Source organism: Zonotrichia leucophrys, chromosome 2, assembly GCF_028769735.1.
Source record: "Zonotrichia leucophrys gambelii isolate GWCS_2022_RI chromosome 2, RI_Zleu_2.0, whole genome shotgun sequence".
NCBI classification, from domain to species: domain Eukaryota; kingdom Metazoa; phylum Chordata; class Aves; order Passeriformes; family Passerellidae; genus Zonotrichia; species Zonotrichia leucophrys.
Window position 1 is genome coordinate 33,628,688 of NC_088171.1, and position 20,024 is coordinate 33,648,711.

General features: G+C 39.4%; 1 protein-coding gene across 4 annotated transcripts in view; it reads right to left on the reverse strand.

The window, feature by feature from the left end:
• OSBPL3 (oxysterol binding protein like 3) overlaps positions 1–20,024 on the reverse strand; it is an 89,008-nt gene that overhangs the window by 56,358 nt on the left and 12,626 nt on the right. For all 4 annotated transcript variants that reach the window (XM_064704503.1, XM_064704501.1, XM_064704502.1 and 1 more), the window contains exon 2: positions 12,881–13,000. The gene's annotated coding sequence lies outside the window, so the exon portion shown is untranslated. The remainder of the gene's footprint in view (positions 1–12,880; positions 13,001–20,024) is intronic.

The following is a 20,024-nucleotide window of genomic DNA, read 5'->3' on the forward strand; positions in this document are numbered from 1 at the left end:
GGGGGGGGGAAGAGTGCCGGCCGGAGCGGCAGCGTGTGGGCAGCGTGTGTGGGAGTGCCGCAGACTGAAAGTTTTAACCCCTTTCTTTCATGATTGGGGCCTTGCAAAAATGCTAATCCTCCTCGAAGCTGAATAAGAAGGGAGATAAGAGATGAGATGAGACAAGGACCTGGCCCGAAGAACGTGGAGATGATTGAATGGGGAGAGATGATTTGGAGTGGCCTTTTGGCTGGACTTTTCTTGTGGCCATGGACTCAGTTGTTCCTGTGACACAGACTGCACTTACGGGGAAGCAGTGGCTCAGAACCAGGAGGGTTCATCGTGAGGACCCCCCGGCCCCAGGGGGTTGGAAAAATATGGGGGGGACAGATGTCCCAAAGCAGAGACTGTGCCTTTTTGGAGTGAGACAAGGCATCCTTGAAAGACAACCCTAAAAGCAGCTCTGGTCCATGCGTCAGTGGTGAGAGCACTGGGCATGGAAGGAAGATGTCACAAGCGGCAAAAGGACTTTTTTTTCCGGGCGGTGCCGAAGTGACAGGGAAGCACACGAGGTTTCAGTGTGTTTCCAGGGGAAGCCTATGGAACAAGAAGGACTCCTTTCCTCTTCATGAACTGAAGTTTGAGTATACTAAAGTGTGGTGCCAGGCTGGGCAGTTGGGTGTTTTGGGAGAATGTATCGGATTGGGAAAGTCAGGTAGTGGGGAGGAGGAAAGTGGTTTTTGTAAGGTTTTCAATTTTTTTCTTTTCCTTATGGTCTTTCCCTATTTTCCTGTAGTTTAGGTAATAAAGTGTTCTTTATGTTTAAGCTAAAGCCTGTTTTGCTTATTCCTGGTCACATCTCACAGCAGACACCAGGGTGAGGGCATTTTCATGGGGGGCACTGGCTCTGTGCCAGGCTCAAACCATGACAAGAGATTAGCCAGAAAAAAAGTAGTAATGTGACTATTACAGACAGCCCAGAACAAGGAAGACCCAAAGAGTTTAAATGCACTAAGTTTGTTTATACAAGTCCACTACAATATGACGTCCCAATGTAAAAATATGGCCTGCCTCCAGCAGTAGAGCTCAGAGTTAACACAAAGCTGCTGAGAACTTTTGTGGGTCTCAGTAGCAGCTCAGAGTGCCTCCATTGATGGGTTAGAGCTCAAAATCATATTAACTTTCAAATCTGCCAAAGTAATTAAAGAAATTCTTGCTCCCAAGCAATTTGTTATGGTCCTTTCCTGGAGATCAGTAGTTTCCCTGACAAAAAATAAACAAATACAAAAACTAAAAAAATCACAGGAGCCCTCCCTGCTCTACTTCAGTAACGCAAGATTTTTGTCACAGCAAGTAGTTCACACACGTTGCTTTGGGATGGTCATCACCAGCTGGAAAATGGAAGTAGTGTTATTTTCAATTGATCCAGACAGTTCTGCCTCCAGTTTTACATTTAGATTCTGGTTAGTGCAAGCTAGCAACTATCTATTTGAATTTAATTAAATACAAATTAAACACCCCATGATTAAAAAAAGCTTTAGCTATGCTCTGATTCTCAAGTATTTTTAGAGGTTTAAAAGATGGATGGTTTTAATTAGGATGCCTCAGCAACATGAGAGAATGAATAATTTACACAGAAATTTATTTGAGCTCAGTAAAAGAGTGGTACAAATAAACTATCCAGATTTTTTATTTCTAAGTAGTAACAATTCTAGTAAATAATTTTTTAGTTCAGCTCCAGTCACTGCAAGCAGGCCATAGAGATGGCAGACAACAACACTAAGAGTTTTGTAATGTGTACAGTCCAACATTTTTGTTGCTTAATAGCATTCTTGAGGTTGGTTGTACTTGAACAGCAACCAGCAAGCTGGATTTTAATTATAGGCTATAAAACCAGAAATAAACATAAGTTTTCACAAGAGATGTAGATTCCCCTTAAATAGCTAAATATTAAAAGAGTTCCACCAGTCACTCCCTTTTCTCTCTCTACTCTCCTTCCAATCCTCCATCAGTTTTGTGTTAGTTTTTAAGCTGCTGACATATGGCACTGGCTCTGCTAGACCATCAGGACTTGCAAAACAAAAACAAATCAAAGCTGTGGTTAATTATGGACAGCGCATAAAGTGAGTTCTGACAATACTTAACAAGTCTTATTTCATGTAACTCTCTTGATGAATTTCTGAAAAGGAAAGTAGAACAAAGCAATTTCTTAGAAGAAGACATTAAAAGGTTCGGGGGTTTTAATAAAAATGTCTAAAATGACTAAAACATCAACATATGAAGTTGCAGGAAACATAATACTGCAAGCTATTTTCCTAACAGATGGCACTCACGCCTACTTCACCCATGCTGACCTACATTTTTTTCTCTTAACTTTTACTAATATTAATCTTTCATTGAATATGTTTTTTTACCATTTTGCCACCAAGTAATACTTTTAGCATTAAAGCTTTGAGATACTTATTCAAGAACATATTTCTAATAATATAAAATATAGAATGCATAAAGGAGGAAAACACCTTTACAAAGCTCAGGACATAAAATTTGACTTCTGACATAAAATTGTCTTCTCAAAGGCTGTTCAGCATTGAAACTCTATTCAGAAAGTTTTCATCCAGCCTTGACTGGAAAACATGACATTTGGAGACATTAAAGCATTGTCATAACTCACACTGCCTTGTAGAAAAAAATACACTTGTGCAATACAGGCAGTTAAACCAGAACCATTGAACTGACTTTCATTCTTTTGTTGTACATGTTTAATTGTGAAAAGGTAAAAAAATTAAATGTATGTAGCAAAGGAGGAGCTGGAGGAGAAATGTGAAAATACTTAGAGTGAATGGTAATTTAAGTAAAAAGCCCTTAAGATTTCCATACAAAAATGCACCCAATTATTTCTCCTAACACGCTATACTATTTTTGAGATCACATAATAAAGTATGTCCAAAAACCCCAAAATCTGTAGTGTTGTTACACCAAAATAACAAGGATTTACACACACCATCCCATTAAAAATAAATCTGGGAATGGCCAATGGCAGCTGGAAGTATGACATTTGGAGAAGCTACATTATCAGCATGTGAAGTTTGACAGTCCTCTCTTCAGTACTCAAAAAATAAGAAAATCAACCCACTGTCTGTTCTAGCTGCCAACAAACAAGGTGGCCACGGGAGCTGGCAGTGCCCCAGCTCCTATTTCAGGCTCTTCTCTAACCTGTTGACTCACCTGACTGCTCACCAGCCCCATGAGATCCTTCATTATAATCCTCTTCCAGAGGAGGACACTCACACTAACAGTGGGAATAATAAAAGAGGTGTTGTTGAAATCTTCCCATATGGCTCCCAGGGTGAGAAAGCAAAAAATTGTTCTCTAGAGTGATTTTACAATACCAGTTAGGCAGATCACAGTGAGGGTGATGACTGCTCCAAGTCACTATTTAACTATGAAAAAACAGTGACAAAACAAGCAGGATCTCCTGCCACCCTCCAGCATCACAAGAGATGATTTTGGGAATAGATTGCTTACCAAGCTGAATGGGTATCACACTTTTAAGAGGTAACAAAAAATACAGTACAACACAAAGCATTTCCTGGGGACCTGATGCTGTATTCCAAGTGGTCATTTTGGCCAACTGAATTAAAATACTACTACTAGAGCCATGTGACAGATCATTTTTGAAGTGCATACATAAAAATGTAAATAATTTATATTTGTGTCAAGTACAAAAAAGTTACTGAATTACTCTAAGAAGAATGCTCTGATCCCTCTCCTTATATTTTTCTTCTTTTAGCACATTAGGTTTTTGTAAAAAGATTTTGAAAATGGGACAAATGGTAGCCACATACCAGGCTCTGAACAGCATCCAGTGAAAGCTGATTGCATCTTCATGCTTCCTAAAACAGCTACCCTAAGGTGAAGCTCATTTAGACCCAAACCTGCAGTAACAGCTTTCACACTTCACATTTTTCTTTCACATAAATGATAGCATTCCCAGAAATACAAATTTTGACCTATTACCAACTGCCAAGCTAGTCAAAATTTCAGTATTGTTCCCAAAATTGGAATGTAAATTTGCTTCTGCTCCCCATGGCATTCAGCAACTAATTTTGACAAGTCTGTTATTTGTTCTTACAGATTGTTCATACAAATCCAGCATACAGTGCTTTAAAATAATTAAAGCTTCCAATAAATGCTGCTGCCTTGTGCACAGGAATCTGACTTTATATTAATTTTGCCTGAGGACTTCACGAATAGCTCAGAGTTCACATTTCCTTTTAGCAGTCTGAAGAGCTCAATTTCTCTCTGTCTTCCTCCCTGCCCCATTGCCCATGCCAGGGATACTTTTCTGGAGCTAGGTGAGGACATGGAAAAAGCATTAGGCATTTGGAAGTTAAAACCAGCAGCTTAACCACCTTACACAGTAAATCTAAGGAGCTTAAACTCACCAACAAGTGCAGGAATTGTCAAGTTGGATGTCATGCATTAAGCATGAGAAAGTAAATACATGTGACAAATGCGTTACTTCCCCTGTGAACATAATGATTCTCAGTTTAACATATCTAAATTAAGTCACACATTAGTTATGTCTGAAGAGAGCAGAGTGACAATTAACATTTTGTACATAAGCAACCACTGTTTTTTAGATTCTGAACCACTTTCAGGGATGCTGCAGGCCTGATTTTTCTTCAGCTGGGCAAACAGAGAGACATTATTCCAGCAACATAAATGAGCCTTCATGTGCCCATGGACAGAAACAGGGTATTTCACAGGTAGCAAATTAAATAAATCAGGTGAAAGCAAACAATCCAAACTGAGTTGCCACAATTTATCCAAAACCACTCAGCAGTCTTCCATTTGATCTTCCTTTAAACATACTGAACTAGAAGTTCTTTGCAACTGCTAGCTTAAATAGGTAAGTAGCAACAATGCTACTTTTCACAATTTTAGAATACTCTGAAATTCAAACACATGCAGTCATATGGATGCTTTTGTGATAGCAATGAAATATTCTTTATAAAGGAAAATACATCTTCCTATCATGTTAACCCTTGTTCACTGCTGTCTAATGAGAGGAATTTTACTGGTTGTCATTTGTGGCAGTAGCAGCTTGATGCCACAAGGCCAAAAGGCAATTAAAGGTCACTGCCTATTAGATTACACCAGACTGATGGCAGCACATTTGGAAGCAAAGGCAGAGGCCCCTGAGCTCTGACTCACTGCAGAGACTCAGATCTGGACATTTCCCTCAGCACCTGCATGGCTGGGCCTTCTGAGCTGGCCCCTGTACCCAGGTCAATCAGCCTGCCATCTGCCTCAGGTGGGCATTCAGGGAGTCTGCAGCCTTCCTCTTTTCCAAATACACCTTCACCAGCTTTGTTCCATCCATCAGGCTAAGAACTTCTGCTGCATTTCCATGGCAAACCTCATAATTCTTGGTGATCCTAAAACTGTTTCATTTCCAATACCTATGCAAAGTATAGGTATAGTGATATATTGGTATATTGCATATTGATACTCATGTTTTCTATATATGCATCTGAAGTGATACTAGCACCTTGTTCAAGTGTTACTGATCCCTTTTTAATCAAGTCTTACTATGCACATTTATTTTCTCTATGACAGTGCCTTTGTGTTTTAAATGCACACATCATATCGAGTGCATTACAGTCAGATTTCTGGGCTATAAGTTAAATGAAATGTGATGCATGGTTATGTAAGTGAAAAAAACCCATGAATTTATCTTCCCACAAGTGACAATTGAATCACAGAATACTCTGAGTTGGAAGGGACCCACAAGGATCACTGAGTCCAAGTCTGCAGTGAATAGCCTGGAAGCACAGCTGGAGCATCCCACACAGAGCCAGCCACCCAGGCAAAGATGGCATTAGTGGTTCCTTGTTTCTTACAAGGTACTGTTAAAAGGGCCTCCAGCCTAAAGCCACAATCCCATTTCAGAAGTACTGCACAAGTTCTGTGACTCTGCATGCTGGAGCAGCAGTGCATGGAAAGGAGGAACTCCTGGAGGAGTGTCTCCCATGGGAGGGACCCCATCCTGGAGCAGGGCAAGAGAGTCAGGAGCCCTTCCCCTGAGGAGAAAAGAGCAGTAGAGACAATGTGTGATGATGTGATTCCAGCCCTCATTCCCCACTCCCTGCTCACTAGGAAAGGATTTGGAGGTTGAGCCCAGAAAGAAGGGAGAGGTAAAGGGAAGGTGTTTTAAGATTTGGGTTTATTTCTCATGACCCCATATTTGTCAGGCATTAAATTACATTCATTTCCCTCAGTTTTGCCCATGACAGCAATTGCTGAGTGATCTCTGTGTGTCCTTACCTTGACCCATGCGCCTTCCACTCCATTTTCTCTGTCCCATCCAGCTGAGGGGAGTGACAGGGCGGCTTAGGCGGTGCCAACCCACCACACAGCCCCTGCACCCTGGTCACCTGCACTTCACCAAGGATTTTGCAAAGATAGGATAGATTGAGACTTCACAACTTGCAGGGGAAGCTAGTTGCAGCAGGAGATGCTGAATCATGCCTTTAACAGCTGTCACTTAGCCAGCACCACCTCTTAATTAGTGCCTTCTTTTAGATTTCCTCAATAGCTGTATGGCACCAAAAAAACAAAAAGAGGAAAAAAAGGCAACCCAGCAAACAAAAAACCAACAATTCTAGCTCAAAACATAAACCACATGTAAAATGTTAAAGGTGAAGTATAAACTATAATTTGTGTAAGATAAAACAAACAGCCAATTACAGGCATAGAAAATGTTTATTTTATACTACCCTCATGACAAATCAAAACCCACTGAACTTTTAAGTTCTAGATTTTACAGCCTGTCTCACTCCATAGAGTGGAAAATCCAATTTCCTTCAGAGTCCCAAAGCTTGAACTAAACAATGAATGCTTTTCCTATTTCTCCTGAAACAAAGGTTTTCCCTCAAAAGCTGCTGGCCAGATGTTGAATGGTATTAAGGGTAAAGCTATAAACTAAGCTTTTCTTAGGGTACATTTTGCTTTGCTAACCACCTGTTACTATCATCTTGTCCAGTGGTGACAAAAAAAAAATAAAAGCAAGCAGGTAGTGGCATGTGACTCATCACAATGTGTTAGAAACAACATTAACAGTTGAAATCTTTAGAAGCAGAGTTGTTGCCCAATAAAAACTGGTATTAAAAGAAAAAATCACACACAAAGGGACAGGGCCATTCTCCAGTCCTCCTTGTCATCACCAACACCAAATTCCATTGGTGTCCCTCAGCCAGAAGCACACAGCTTTTCCACTGTCACCACAGTGAGTACTGCTGCCTCTGGACCATTCAAGCAGCTGAGAGTTTCTGCCTTTTAGCTAATGTAAGTGCCCCCAATAATTAAAATTATTTCTTTTTGGATCATTTGACAGCTTGTTAGAAGTTCCAAACAAATGCTGTGCAACAGAAAGACTAGTATCAACATTTTGATCAATCCTTTATTATTAGACTTCTATAGTAGAATAATAACTTGAATTTCTTTGATTTTTCTGAAAGCATAATTCCTGCTGTTTAAAATAAAATACAGCTTGAAGTATATTCAAGCACACCTGTGGACAGGCATCAAATTGTTCAGATATTTAAGCACTGCAAGTAAAAAACTCCAGGGGACAAACATACCATGGGCATGACTTAAGAGGGGGAAAAAAAATGAAATTTTTGCTACTTTTCAAGGTAAAGCGTCATATGAAATCTGGTCTTAGATCAAAAACTTCTCCTTTCTTTAATAACTTGCCATTCTTCAAAAATACAGCAGCAGAGCCAAAGTCTCCTCCAGATCTGAAGACAGAGCAGTCACCTGGACTTCTCTGAAGGTAAAAGCAGTGAAAGTCACAGTAAAACATGCTGCTGCACTGAAGGCTTCTTAAAGCATTTTCACCATTTTATTTTATCACCATCATTTTATCATCAATTTATTTCCATCCTTACTCTGATACTCACTATTGTGTCTCCAAGTTACCAGTGTGTTTTACTTCCTACCAGGTAACACCTTTCCTGGATTTCTCTCAGAATGTTAATGTTCTTGAAACATAAGCTGATGTGAGAATGTACTTCTATTCTGAAAAGTTCTTGCTATGCGCATGTCTCCACAACAGACATTTTGTGAGTGAGATGCATAAAGTCAGGTAAGTTAAAGAAACTCATTAAACAAATGCTGCAGATTTTACATTTGCATAAAAATATCTCTATTCATCACTATTGATACTTATACTTCACCAGGTTTGTCCATTTTCCATCCCTCTTATATGGTTTGATAAGAAGTGCAACAAAAAATCTACGACATTACATTCTTGGGAAAGTACACAAGGATAAAACTTAAACACATCGATGTAAGAGAAGCCCACTGATTGAAACTGAAAAAGCCACTCAGCTTTATACATGTAGCTCAAAAAATTATACTGTTAACATTTTACTCAGCCTTTAATCTTTATTTCTCCTTGAGAAGTGACTACTTCAAAAATCATAATATTTTTCTGCTTAGCAGGAAGTCTTTTCCAACCTAAGGTAACAATTTCATTTTCATTTTGTCTTCAAGTACCTGGCACTATGAGAACCTGCCTTATGAACTAAACAAGAATATGACCTTTTCCCTGAAGCAAATGTGAGTATAAGGCAAATAAACTGGGAATCAGTGAATAAACAGCAGTGACTAGAGGCCAAATCCATCCCTCATTTACGGTTACACATGGCAGCATTGGGGATTCAGTCTCACATCCTCATTACTACGCTAGAGGAGCCCACCGACAACAACAGCAACCTTCTCTTCCACCCTCCTGCATTTCTTTTGCACATAAGAGCCCTGAAGCTATACAGCTGTTGATCATAATTAATTTCAAAGGCCACCTTTGAAACATGACAATTCTGCCTTCTGATGTATCTGTGGCTTTATTTCTATTATTTCTTTAATATTATTTCTTTATTTTATTCTTCAGGTGGTGGACAAATAAATTACCAGAGTCTACATAAGCAAAGACAGGAAAAATCTAATCCATCTTTTTTAAAAAAAGATAAGTCTGGGAGAAGCACATGTTCAAGCATTTACTAAAAGACAGAGATAGTCTCTTAGAGTTACTCTTAAAAGAAGATGCAAGTTCTTTTGGCTTTTCCAAGCAAAAAATTCTGTACATCAGAGGATTGAGTTCATGAAAAGTGCATGCTTCTGCTCAGCGAGGGTGTGATGCAAACATTTTCACTGGTGTAGGAATATGGACTATCTGTATCACTTTCTGTAAGCAGAACGCAGAATCTCACTTCATAAAATCCTCACTGCAATGTCAGTAAGAAGGCAACTTGTTCCCACTGCTGAAATGGGAAGGGTGACCCAGCTGATTGTCTCGGGAACAACCAGACACACAGCAGTTGCTACTTTTCTCTGCATTTGAGCTTAAGGAATCGAAAGTTTCCATAACAGGAGACAAGACTCATGATCTCCTAAGTTACTTTTGGCTATGCTAATTAGCTACTCCAAGCACTTAAAGTTCATGGTCTCTGCCAAAGTAGGAAGCAGTAACTATTAAAAAGACCTGAATTTGCATGTGTGTGGCATAGTCTGCCCTTAATCCAGGGAGAATGGTCTGTCACCTTGGCACCACAGGGCTGAGGAGCTCACAACCTTGTCACACCACCTCGAGCCAAACATCAGCTTGACACGTTTGGCACAAGCAACAATTTGCCCTAAAAGATGCATTTAAAGGATAAATAATACCCTGCTGTCTTATGATGTATATTTCATTCACCTTTTTGTAATTTCACACTTATTTTCTACTGAAACAAGTCTTTAAAAATGACTTTATTCTGAGATTGTATAAAATCATCAGTCTGCTTGCTTCAAACAGTTCCTCTGTCTAAACAGGTGTTTTCTGTTTTATACCAAAGTATCTATGAATAAAACTAAAATATACAAATTATGCTTTCTATAAGGTAGGTAACCTGCTTATTCACCTCTCCCAGTCACAGATGCAATCCATTATACTCAGCTGTAACAGTTTGTTTTGGTCTTAAAAAATAACAAAACTGATCTGTTTCAATAGCCACTAGTGAGACAAGAAGTTAACAAACAGGCTTTTTCTTCCCTTCTTCACGTTTTTTTGGAGGAGGTTTACCTATGCTACTATTCACTGGACAAGTTAGTACAAATATTCATAGGTAATTCCAAAAGAAACACATCTGAGAGAAGTGGCTTAAATTTATAGTTCTGAGCTTGTACACAAAAACTAGGGTTGTACATATATTATTTTTGCATTTACAAGCATATGCATGCTAAGATTTGGCCTCTTTTTCCTTCAGAGGAAGTATTAAATGATGTATTTTAACAGAGAATTTTGTTCTGTATGAAGAGTTTTTCATATAACACTATTAGTAAAGAGCAGCAGACAGCATTGAGCTGCTGATATTCAGCTTAAAAAGTAAAATTAAATATCTTTCACAAGTGAGATAAAACCAAATAGTCGATGTACATAATATTTGTACCAAAGAACGCAGGCGGGAATTTTAGGTTGGCAAAACTAACAGAAAATACCAACAAAGACCAGAATACACAAGGTTTTCCATGAAGTTTCTTTAAAAAAAAAAAAATGTGGACTGGGGATCATTCTTTCACTATATTTTCCTATATTTGGGAGAGCAGTAAAGAATTCCTCTAAGGGCTTAGTGACATGGAAGTTGCTTCTGTAACAGCCATAGATTCAATTTTCAAGCTTGTAAAAATGAATTTAAATAGCCACTTAAAGGTGAATTCACTTTGAGCACCAGCTACTGTTTCTTTCCTTTTTCAAAAGACACAGAGCTATTTAGTGAAATCATTCCATGTGTCAATGTGAGATTTAATGTATCTCAAAAACAGGGTGTTACAAATTATTAATGCATTCCAAGAACATACACCAACAGGATTGCACTGCATCAGTATGGAAATGGAAGTATTACTGTTAAAGTAAATCCTAATTCTCATTTCAGTATTCTGCTGCCACTGTTAGAGGAGCAATGAAAAATTCCCTTTTTGTAATTGTTTAAATGCCGTCAGTTCTGTATCCTGTGAATCTACCACCCTTGATATCCAAGCTGCCTTTCAATGGGGAACACTGGAAAGATAAGGACAAGCAGATAAGGTCTTGGCCAGAGTTTTTCACAGGTTTCCTGTATGACTCCATGTGAATTCACAAGCCTATCTGTTCCACAGGAACCCCCTCTGTAAATAAAATTGCCACACGATGCACACTGGGGTGGGGCAGGTCTGTGTTCATTTCTGCCTCGTACAGAAATGTTTTGAAAGTCATTAGGCAATAAAAAAATCTTTGGCTTGCTACTTAAACATAAAACTTCCCAACTTTATCAGTGAGCTGTTTTATAATAGTGTTGATAAACTCCACTATCTTCACAGGTAAAAGGATCCTATGCAACTGGGCACCTCCCATTGGAGCAGCATGGCAGTACCTACCAACAGAAACAACCAAGTGAAAGTATTTTCTACTCCTTGCTCTCCTCCACTGACACCTTTACAGCTTCTAATTTAGAGAAGCTGAAAACATATGTGGTTTTTAATGTGCTTTACAGCAGTCACATCCAGCAAAGATTCAGTCCTTGTGCCTGCTCTGTACTTCAGTTCTCATGACTCATCTCCAGCTTTCCAGAGGAAACCAAGTTCCTCCTGAGCACCACAGAGCTAGTGATACCTTTTACATGCTCACAAGAGAAACAGAGATTCTGCCTAAAAATTCACCAAGTTTAAACAGTGATTAGGACAAACAAAGGTGCAAATGCAGTACGAAATTAGTGCAAACAGCAGTGCTCTATTCTGGTCTACAAGTATGACATCCACGTAAGTCTATCAAGACTGACTTTAAAAACATCAATTTATGCACAGGACTATAAGAACTGCAAAGTTCAGAGCACCCAGCCTTCCAAAACTGCAATAAAATATGTAAATTACATGCACATAAGGCCTAAAATATCCTAACCAGCTTATGTGCTCTAAAATACTAATCTAGTCCCTACAGGTTTAAAAGGACAAGAATAGATATATTCATAAACACATGCACAAATACAAACATTAAAAGTTGAAATGCAGCCCAAGCAGCTAGCCAGAAAGTTCAAATACATTATCAACATTTCTACACCAAGAGAGAAATCGTTAAGTATTCAGAATGCATTGTGACTACATTTACATACTATTAGAGAAGATAAAATGCCACAAGTGCCGTGGAATTATGACTCAGGACAGAGTTTTCTCCCAGTGCTAAATCTCACAATTAGTGAACACTCAGGCAAAAAATCCCACCAGCAGTACAAGAAGTTTTTCAATGTCACTGATAACATAATCTCAACCTTACCCAAGTCCTATATTTGGCTGCAGTCTAAAGAGAGCATTCAGAATGAGACACAAACCACACAGTCCAGTGCTGCAGTGGGTGAGAGTCCCCCTTCCTGACTCAGTGGGTGATCAGTGAAAACCCCAAAGCCTTGGACTGAAGGGAGCCCAAACACAGTACAACCCAACAATTGGTATTTTTTCCCCATTTCCCTCAAAGGTAACAGAACTTTGAGGTATTTTTGAACAATTACCCTTCTGCAGAATAAAAGGTTACATAAGCACAACTTCAGGCTTACCTATTCTATTTCTTTGTTACTTTCTTCTATTCTTCTAGACATCTAATTAAGCACCACGTCTTACCCCAAAAGGGGAAGAACTGCTGCCCCTTCTCAGCTACACTGCAGACCCCTCCCATTCTCCATTGACTGAGTGATTCTTCATACCAGGAAGCTTCTTAGACAGCTTCTGTGATCATGCTCTCTCTAGGCTAGAAGGCTCCACAGCAATTGAACCTCTTCTTTCCCAGAAGGAGGGCAACACAGCTGTGAGAGAAGGATGGCTGACTTACAGTGACTGGGTAGGATCACTGCCACCAGGAAGAATCCAAATCTCTTCTCTCACAGAAGTGAAAGGATGAGCTATTCCATTGGGCAAGATGTGGCAAGCTCACATGAGTCTTGTGTTGGATCTGAAAAACAAACCAAAAAAATCAGATGAGAAATAAAATGTCCTGCTGCATTGTCCTTTCATACCTGAGAAGCACAAGGGAAGTAACAAGCAGGATATATGAATAGCTGAAAAATTTTCTGCCTTGATTTTTGTGTATTCTCCCCTCCCAAAACATTTCCCTAAATTACAGCATCTACAGGTGACTTTTTTTCCCTTAAAAATATGCATTAAAAATTCAGGTTACCCACATTCTTGCATATAATTAAGCAAGTTGTGTTTAGTCTACTAATACAGTATGAGAGCAATGCATTTTGTAACAGAAACCCTCCTTTCTCCAAAGATGCAGAACTCTGCACAAGTGTGTAACGCTACTGAGGCTGTGGGGAACCCACCCAAACACCTTGTCAGCACTAAAATGAGAAAGAAGAATCTTGAACAGAAATAGATGCCGGGGTACTACTCTTTACAAACTTGTAACATTACTCAGCCATTGCTTTGAAGCAGCTAACACAGGGCTTTGATGTTTAGTCAAATGCACTTTTTTTGAGGACCATCCAATTTTACAGTTTTAGAAACATGCAAGACTTTTCTGTACAACATGAACACTACCAAAAAGACATTATGACAAAGTTTAACATGCTCCATTTCAGCTAAAAAGGAACAATGGTTTAGTCTGCCTTTATATTCATGGACTGCATGGTCCTTCATTCCAATTATTAGATTTGAATTTCTATTGCCCCGAGTCAGTTCCCATATCAGCTTGATGATAAATTTTCCAAAAGTCTGCAATCAATCAGCCCCAGACAAACCAGTGTCTGACTACCACATACTGTTTATAAAAACTAGCACACTGTTAAGCTTTCTCTGAGGCTCAGGCTTTCCTGATCTTTCTCCAAAATCGAGAAAAAGAGAATTCTTCAAATTACTTGTGATAACAGTTTTGAATTTCAGTTACTGTTACCATTTAACTTTTTCTTAGCTATTACTTCTACATACTGTCATAGACTACAGCTTTAATTCAGTAATGAAATTAAATTCTTCTGCATTTCTTGAATTGACATTACTGCCCTTATTTAATATTATTCTTACAGTCTTCACATATTTTCCAAGGAAAAAGGAAATTCTTTTCCCTATTTTCGACTCAGTGTTGAGCTATACTTTTGCCTTCTCCTATCATCTGTCTACATTTAATATCTCTTAATTTCACATTTTACACTCAATTTCTTGCTTCTTCTATATCGATTCCTAAAAATGCCACTGTTCCCATCTGGTTTGTAGCTTAAACATCTGTGATTTAATTTTAGGATAATTGAACACATGAACTTGTGTATTTTTAATCATCTAAGTATTAAGGGTGGAAGTTTTTTAAACTAGAGTAAGAAAGAACACTTGATGTGTCAACTTTGATATTTTTGATTAATTTAAGGTTCTTTCATTGTACTGCTTTTTAAGATTAGAGTCCTAAAATAGCTATTAATATAAGAGCCTATTGACATTTTTAGCCTGTAGGAACATGCAGTGGGCAGAGGCAGCTGAAATAACAACATATTTGAGCGATGAACCAGCTTTATGATTTTATTACTCAGACTTTCCCAAATCTATGGCTGGCATTTTTCCCAGTAACTCAAAAATTAAGCTGTTCTACATTCAAAACTTCCAAGTAATCATATATTAAAAACTTCTCATGGCTAAGGCAACAGAATAACCTTACAAAAAGCCTTCAAAAAAAAAAACCCCAACAAGCTAGTTCTGAAAAATTTGTGCCTTTAATTCTCTGTGCTATTTGCATGAACACTGTAAGAAAAACAGTGAAAAACAGTGAAAAAAATTATCTGATACCAGTTACAAAGAACTACGTTAGTTACTAGGAGTATATCACATATCGTATTGAAGTAAGAGGGACCCTAGAAGGACCCTAAAGGAAAATGACAGACATAAGGAGACAGCCTAAGCATCCTTCACTGGGCACCTTAGGCCATCAGCAGCTCAGGAAGCCAAGGCAACAACCACTTAGGCACCCCATAAAACCAAGTGATGCCTTTGCCATTCCACAGTCTTTCCCCATTTTTGCATAGACATCATGTTTTCCTCCTTCCAAAATGAAATTTCCCCAACAGTTTGCTGGTCCAAAAAAGGCCCCATGTTCCCCCTTGGTCCCCAAACCACTGCACTCAAGAGATCTCTTCTGATCAGTGAACGTAAAGGAGCACTCCTATGATTTTGTTTCTGAATATTTTGCAACACAGGTACAAAAATTCTAAAATGGGAAATCAAGATTAGCTTAACAGCACTGCTGGTTGATTTTTAACTTTTTCTGTGCCTATGTAACAAAAAGTAACCCATAGTTGTACAGACATACTCAAGAACATTAAACCAGAAAAACTCTAGAGCCTGATGCACTGGAATAGAAGAACAAACTGAGCAAAAAACAGATCTGGCAGTGGATAGCCATAGATCATGTGAGCATCACAGAGGGATGTTCATTTAATGCAGAATGGAGAAAATTAATTATTCGGTACCCGAGAGAAAAAAAAGAATGAACATGCAATAAGTGACCTTTTAACAAATCTACAGCAATTAATTAAGCTGGTTTGTACTGTATTAGTCCTAAGGAAGGACTAATATTTCTAACAGTTTCCAGAAGAGCCTACCAGGAGTGTAACAAAGACTCAGTCTGGCAATAGACTGCAATTTGGTGTAAGACTGCATCAAGCAGAACTGGGCTCTTGGGGAGGAACCAGCCAGTTCCCTCCCTTCTCAAAGTTAGCCATTTATGCCCTCAGCATGTTCTACTAAAGCCAGTAGCAACACCACTACAGAGAGAAATTAGAGTAGAAAATGAATTCCACTAATAACTGAAGAAGGAAAAAGCCAAATTTTTAGCCAGAGTGTTTGCAGAGTCATTTCACTGCACCAACATGCTGCAAACATAAAGATGATGAAAAGAGCAAACCAGGCATCTGGTGACTGGAGGGTAGAGCAGAACTCTCTCTTTCAAAAGCAACACGGGACTACAGGGTTTACACTGAAAATGGAAGTAGGAACAAAGTGGGAAGGGTAAGAAAGCAAATAACTTCTCCAGAACAACCTGCACCAGACACACCTTCTAAAATGTGTAATTTCATGAATGTAAGCAGAAGTTAACAGTAAAGCCAAGTCTGACTGAAACCAAACATTAAAATCTTACTGTTTGCCTGATGGATAAGCTAATCTCAAGTGTCATTATACAGTGCTAGCTTTAATTGCTCCCAGCTAAATATAGCTTTTGGAATTTAATAGCTCCCCCTCAGCTTTTCTGTCTTTCAAGGAGGGAAAAACCTTCTTGTTAGAAAAAGCAGCCAGGCATACAGAGTGGCATGCTAGCACAGAGAGGCAGGAAGCAAACCATTTGGATGATTACATTAGTCCCCAGCACTCATTCAGAACTCCTGCTTTTCCTGAGACCAAATGCTTCCCTGTTCCACCACTCTGCTTCCACTTACAGCAGGTGATGGAAGCATGCATACCTTTTCAAGCTAAGCCATTTTGCTGCTTTATTAGCAGACTGTAAATCTTGCTTGTCCTGTGCTTCCAGTCAAAGATGTATCTTTGCCAGCAAGCTATTGTGGTGCCCACACATTTCTTCCTGTGCCACCTCACTGGCACCACGGGGCAGCAAGAGGAGCAAGCCTACACACTCACCCACAGCCTGCCCCTTCCCTGCAGCCACTGGATTGGCACAGCTTGCATGAGAGGCTCCAAAATCTGCTGGAACAGCAGAGACTGCAGCACTCTGATAAAGGCATGAAACAAATTCTCTCCTCTGCCTTCTAATACCCAATAAAGATCTCAAAAAATGTAACAAAAAGTTCCATATAGCAAGCTTCATTTTCCTCTCTCTGCGCTGATAACGGGTTTCACTCAGAAAATTTGGCTGACAGCTTAGAAAAGTGTTCTATGAATTCAGCATTTCTGTTCACCTTCATTTTAGAGGTCATTACGTAATTAAAGTGCTCACAGTTTTTCTACAATCCATGGAGTTACATTAAAAGTAACAACTGCTGCAATGACAAGTCTTCCCACTTTCCCTCAGGCCAGAACTCCAAACTTTGTTCTCTCCCCCAAACTGTCATCTGACCATCTTACTATTTTCTCTCTGGTTTCATCCATCCCTTTCTCCTTTACTGAGTGGGGAAAAAAAGAATAATGCTACTTATTGAAAATAAAGTATTTACCAGACCATATGAATCACCAAATGCCACATTACCTGGCCCTTCACTTGAGCTGTAAAACTCCAGGACTGGCTGTGTTAGAGCTGTGCAAGCACTTTAGAGACACTGCCTGGAGGGCTGCCAAGAAGTACCTATGACACTGAACAAGACCAAAGGTAGAATGCCACTGATTTTCTGCCCTCTGACCTACCATTTGTGAGGTGCAGACCAGGCTGAATAGAACAGGTTAAAGGAACTATGTCTGTTTGCTGTTTAGGAGAGGTTTTAAAGCAAGTCTCCTGTCATGTTGCTGCTCTGCACTGGGAAATCTGTGCTCTGCTGCTAGCTGAGCTGCCCCAGAACAGAAAGGCTCCCTACTGTCAGCGCAGGCACAGACTTCATTTACCAACTTCTGGTAAAGCACAGAATCATGGCATTTATTCCCATTAAGATTCTTCCTCCTGAAGTAACAAATCAAAGTTTGGATAAATAGCATCAAAAATAGGGATGAGTACTTGAGGCACTTTGTATAATAGATCTGAACATGTTTTTATTTTAAAACTCTGCCCATCACAACAGACTATTTGGAACAAATGAAGGTTAAAAAAATCCCAAAGTGTACAAAACATCATGCCTGTACTGTGGATAAATATAGTCATAGAGCAGCTCTGTGTTAGCTGCCATGAATCAGAGCTCAGTGCCCCAGAACTCCATGGGGCCCGTCCGAGCTGAGCCATTCCGCTCCCAGGCAGGGCCAGGGCAGGCAGCCTGACAGCCAGGGCTGCACAGCTCCCGAGCACCAAACAGCCTCTCCCCACCTCTGAAACCACCCTGTGAGGTGCAGAGAGCAGGGACACACCACATGCTGCCTCTGAAGAAAAAAGCGACAAACCCACGCAAGCGAAGGGAGGGAGGAACAGAGGAGATCAGCCAAGGCAACTGCAGCATCAGAGCGGAAAGGAAGCACGCAGCGACGGTGCACAGACACACAGTGCCTCTAAATCTGGATCTGGGGATTAGCAGGAGGGAAAAGATACCACAAAAAGGTAATTTGTTTTCTCATCATCCGTAATACTGAAGAGATTGTGCTCTCCTCTCCAAAACTGGAACATGTACAGTGTAACTCCTTCCCCTCTTAAGAATCACGTGTATATAAAAAAAGCCACAAAAAAAAAAAAAAAGGCATTATCAGCTTCAGGTCAGGACAATTGTGGCCTAAATATTCACAAAATTGTCATGAAAGCATTAATTCAAAAGCAATTATGTTAAAACAAGAAGATCCATCAGAGTAAATACATGACATCCACCAGAATAAATAAATACCATCCTGCAGAAGCTTCTACCTAATCACAATAAGTTTATTCAGAGATATTTTCCTGAACAAAAAAGGGAAAAAAAAAATCAAACAGATGTGACCAGTCCAGATGCTGACAAATTCCAGAATCTATTTATTTACCAGATGTTTTCCTCTGCATCTGATGACCTGCAAATTTGCCTTAGCTGTAGCAATAGCAATAAACCTGGGCAACAGCCACTACTGTACTTGTGACTGAAAGAAAATGACGTATAATAATTTTCAGTTAATTATTTACACTCACTTAAATGCAACATGAGGCACTTTTTATGTTTATAAAATATAAAAAAGCCACATTTAAGTGAACATTTTCACATATATTGGCTTTCCCCTCCTCTCTTGCTCTTTGTGTATTTCCCTGCTGATTCAAAGCTATATTCTATCTGGGTGTAGAAAGTTGCTTAAGGAGGGGGGACAGACTCTAGAGATTATTTATATGGCAGGACTTCAAACAATTGATCCAGCTATATCTCAAGTGACTTGATAAAAAGGCATTAAAATAATGAGCAGAGAGAAAGATGGGTGAAACATGACAGCATTTCAGAGTCACTCAGCAGGCCTCTCCTGCTCAAGGACTCTCAGTTATGACACAAGGACACTGACCACGAAGGTGACACACCCAGGGAGGGAATTACAGATGAAAGTGAGAAGTGAGAGTCGTTGGGCACCCACACAACCTCACATCCAACCTCAAGGCACAAGTAAAGGAAAATGAGAATGTGACCAAGAAGGACACTTATCTCTGATGGTTTGATAAAGGGCTGAAAGTCCTAGCACAGATTAGAACAGGGTTCAGGCAGACACGCAGTCTGCCCGGGTAAACAGGCATGACGAGATCAAACATTCTAAAGCATTTGTGTACTTACAAAAAAAGAGGCCTCCTCTACAAAACGAATGCACCTGAATTAAATACAAGATTAAATATCATAAGGACAACAGCATCTTAGTGGCTAAAACATATTGAAATGCACATGCTATTCAAAAAAAGCCCACAGAGGCAGGGGGTGTTCAAATATACACCACTTAATATTGTGATAGATTAAAAAAAAACCAAAAACACCCCAAACACACCATTGCAAGAGAACTTACAGAATACAACTGAGTAAAAAAAAAAATAAAACAAAAAACACCAAACCAAAACCAAGCACACTTAAAAAGGACAGCCTTGTTCAGAGTCTGCAGTAGATTCAAAGAAACCAGCACTGCTACAGACTTTATTTTATTAGAATGAAAAATATCCCAGTGAGTTGGGCATTAGAGGAGATTAACTTATGACTCACATGAAGTTTAAAGTAGTCATGTAGATTGAGGAGTTCAGACTCTCTAAACTGAAAATGCTGAGTTGCTGCTTCATTAAATGTGCATAAACAAATCTGGAAATGCCTCATGGGATGCAGCATGCAGTACATAACTTGGAAGATGAAATAGCCCCAACTAGATAAGCACTTCACCACAGCTCCCAAAAGACAGAGAACAAGTTGATTAAAGAAGTTGCACCT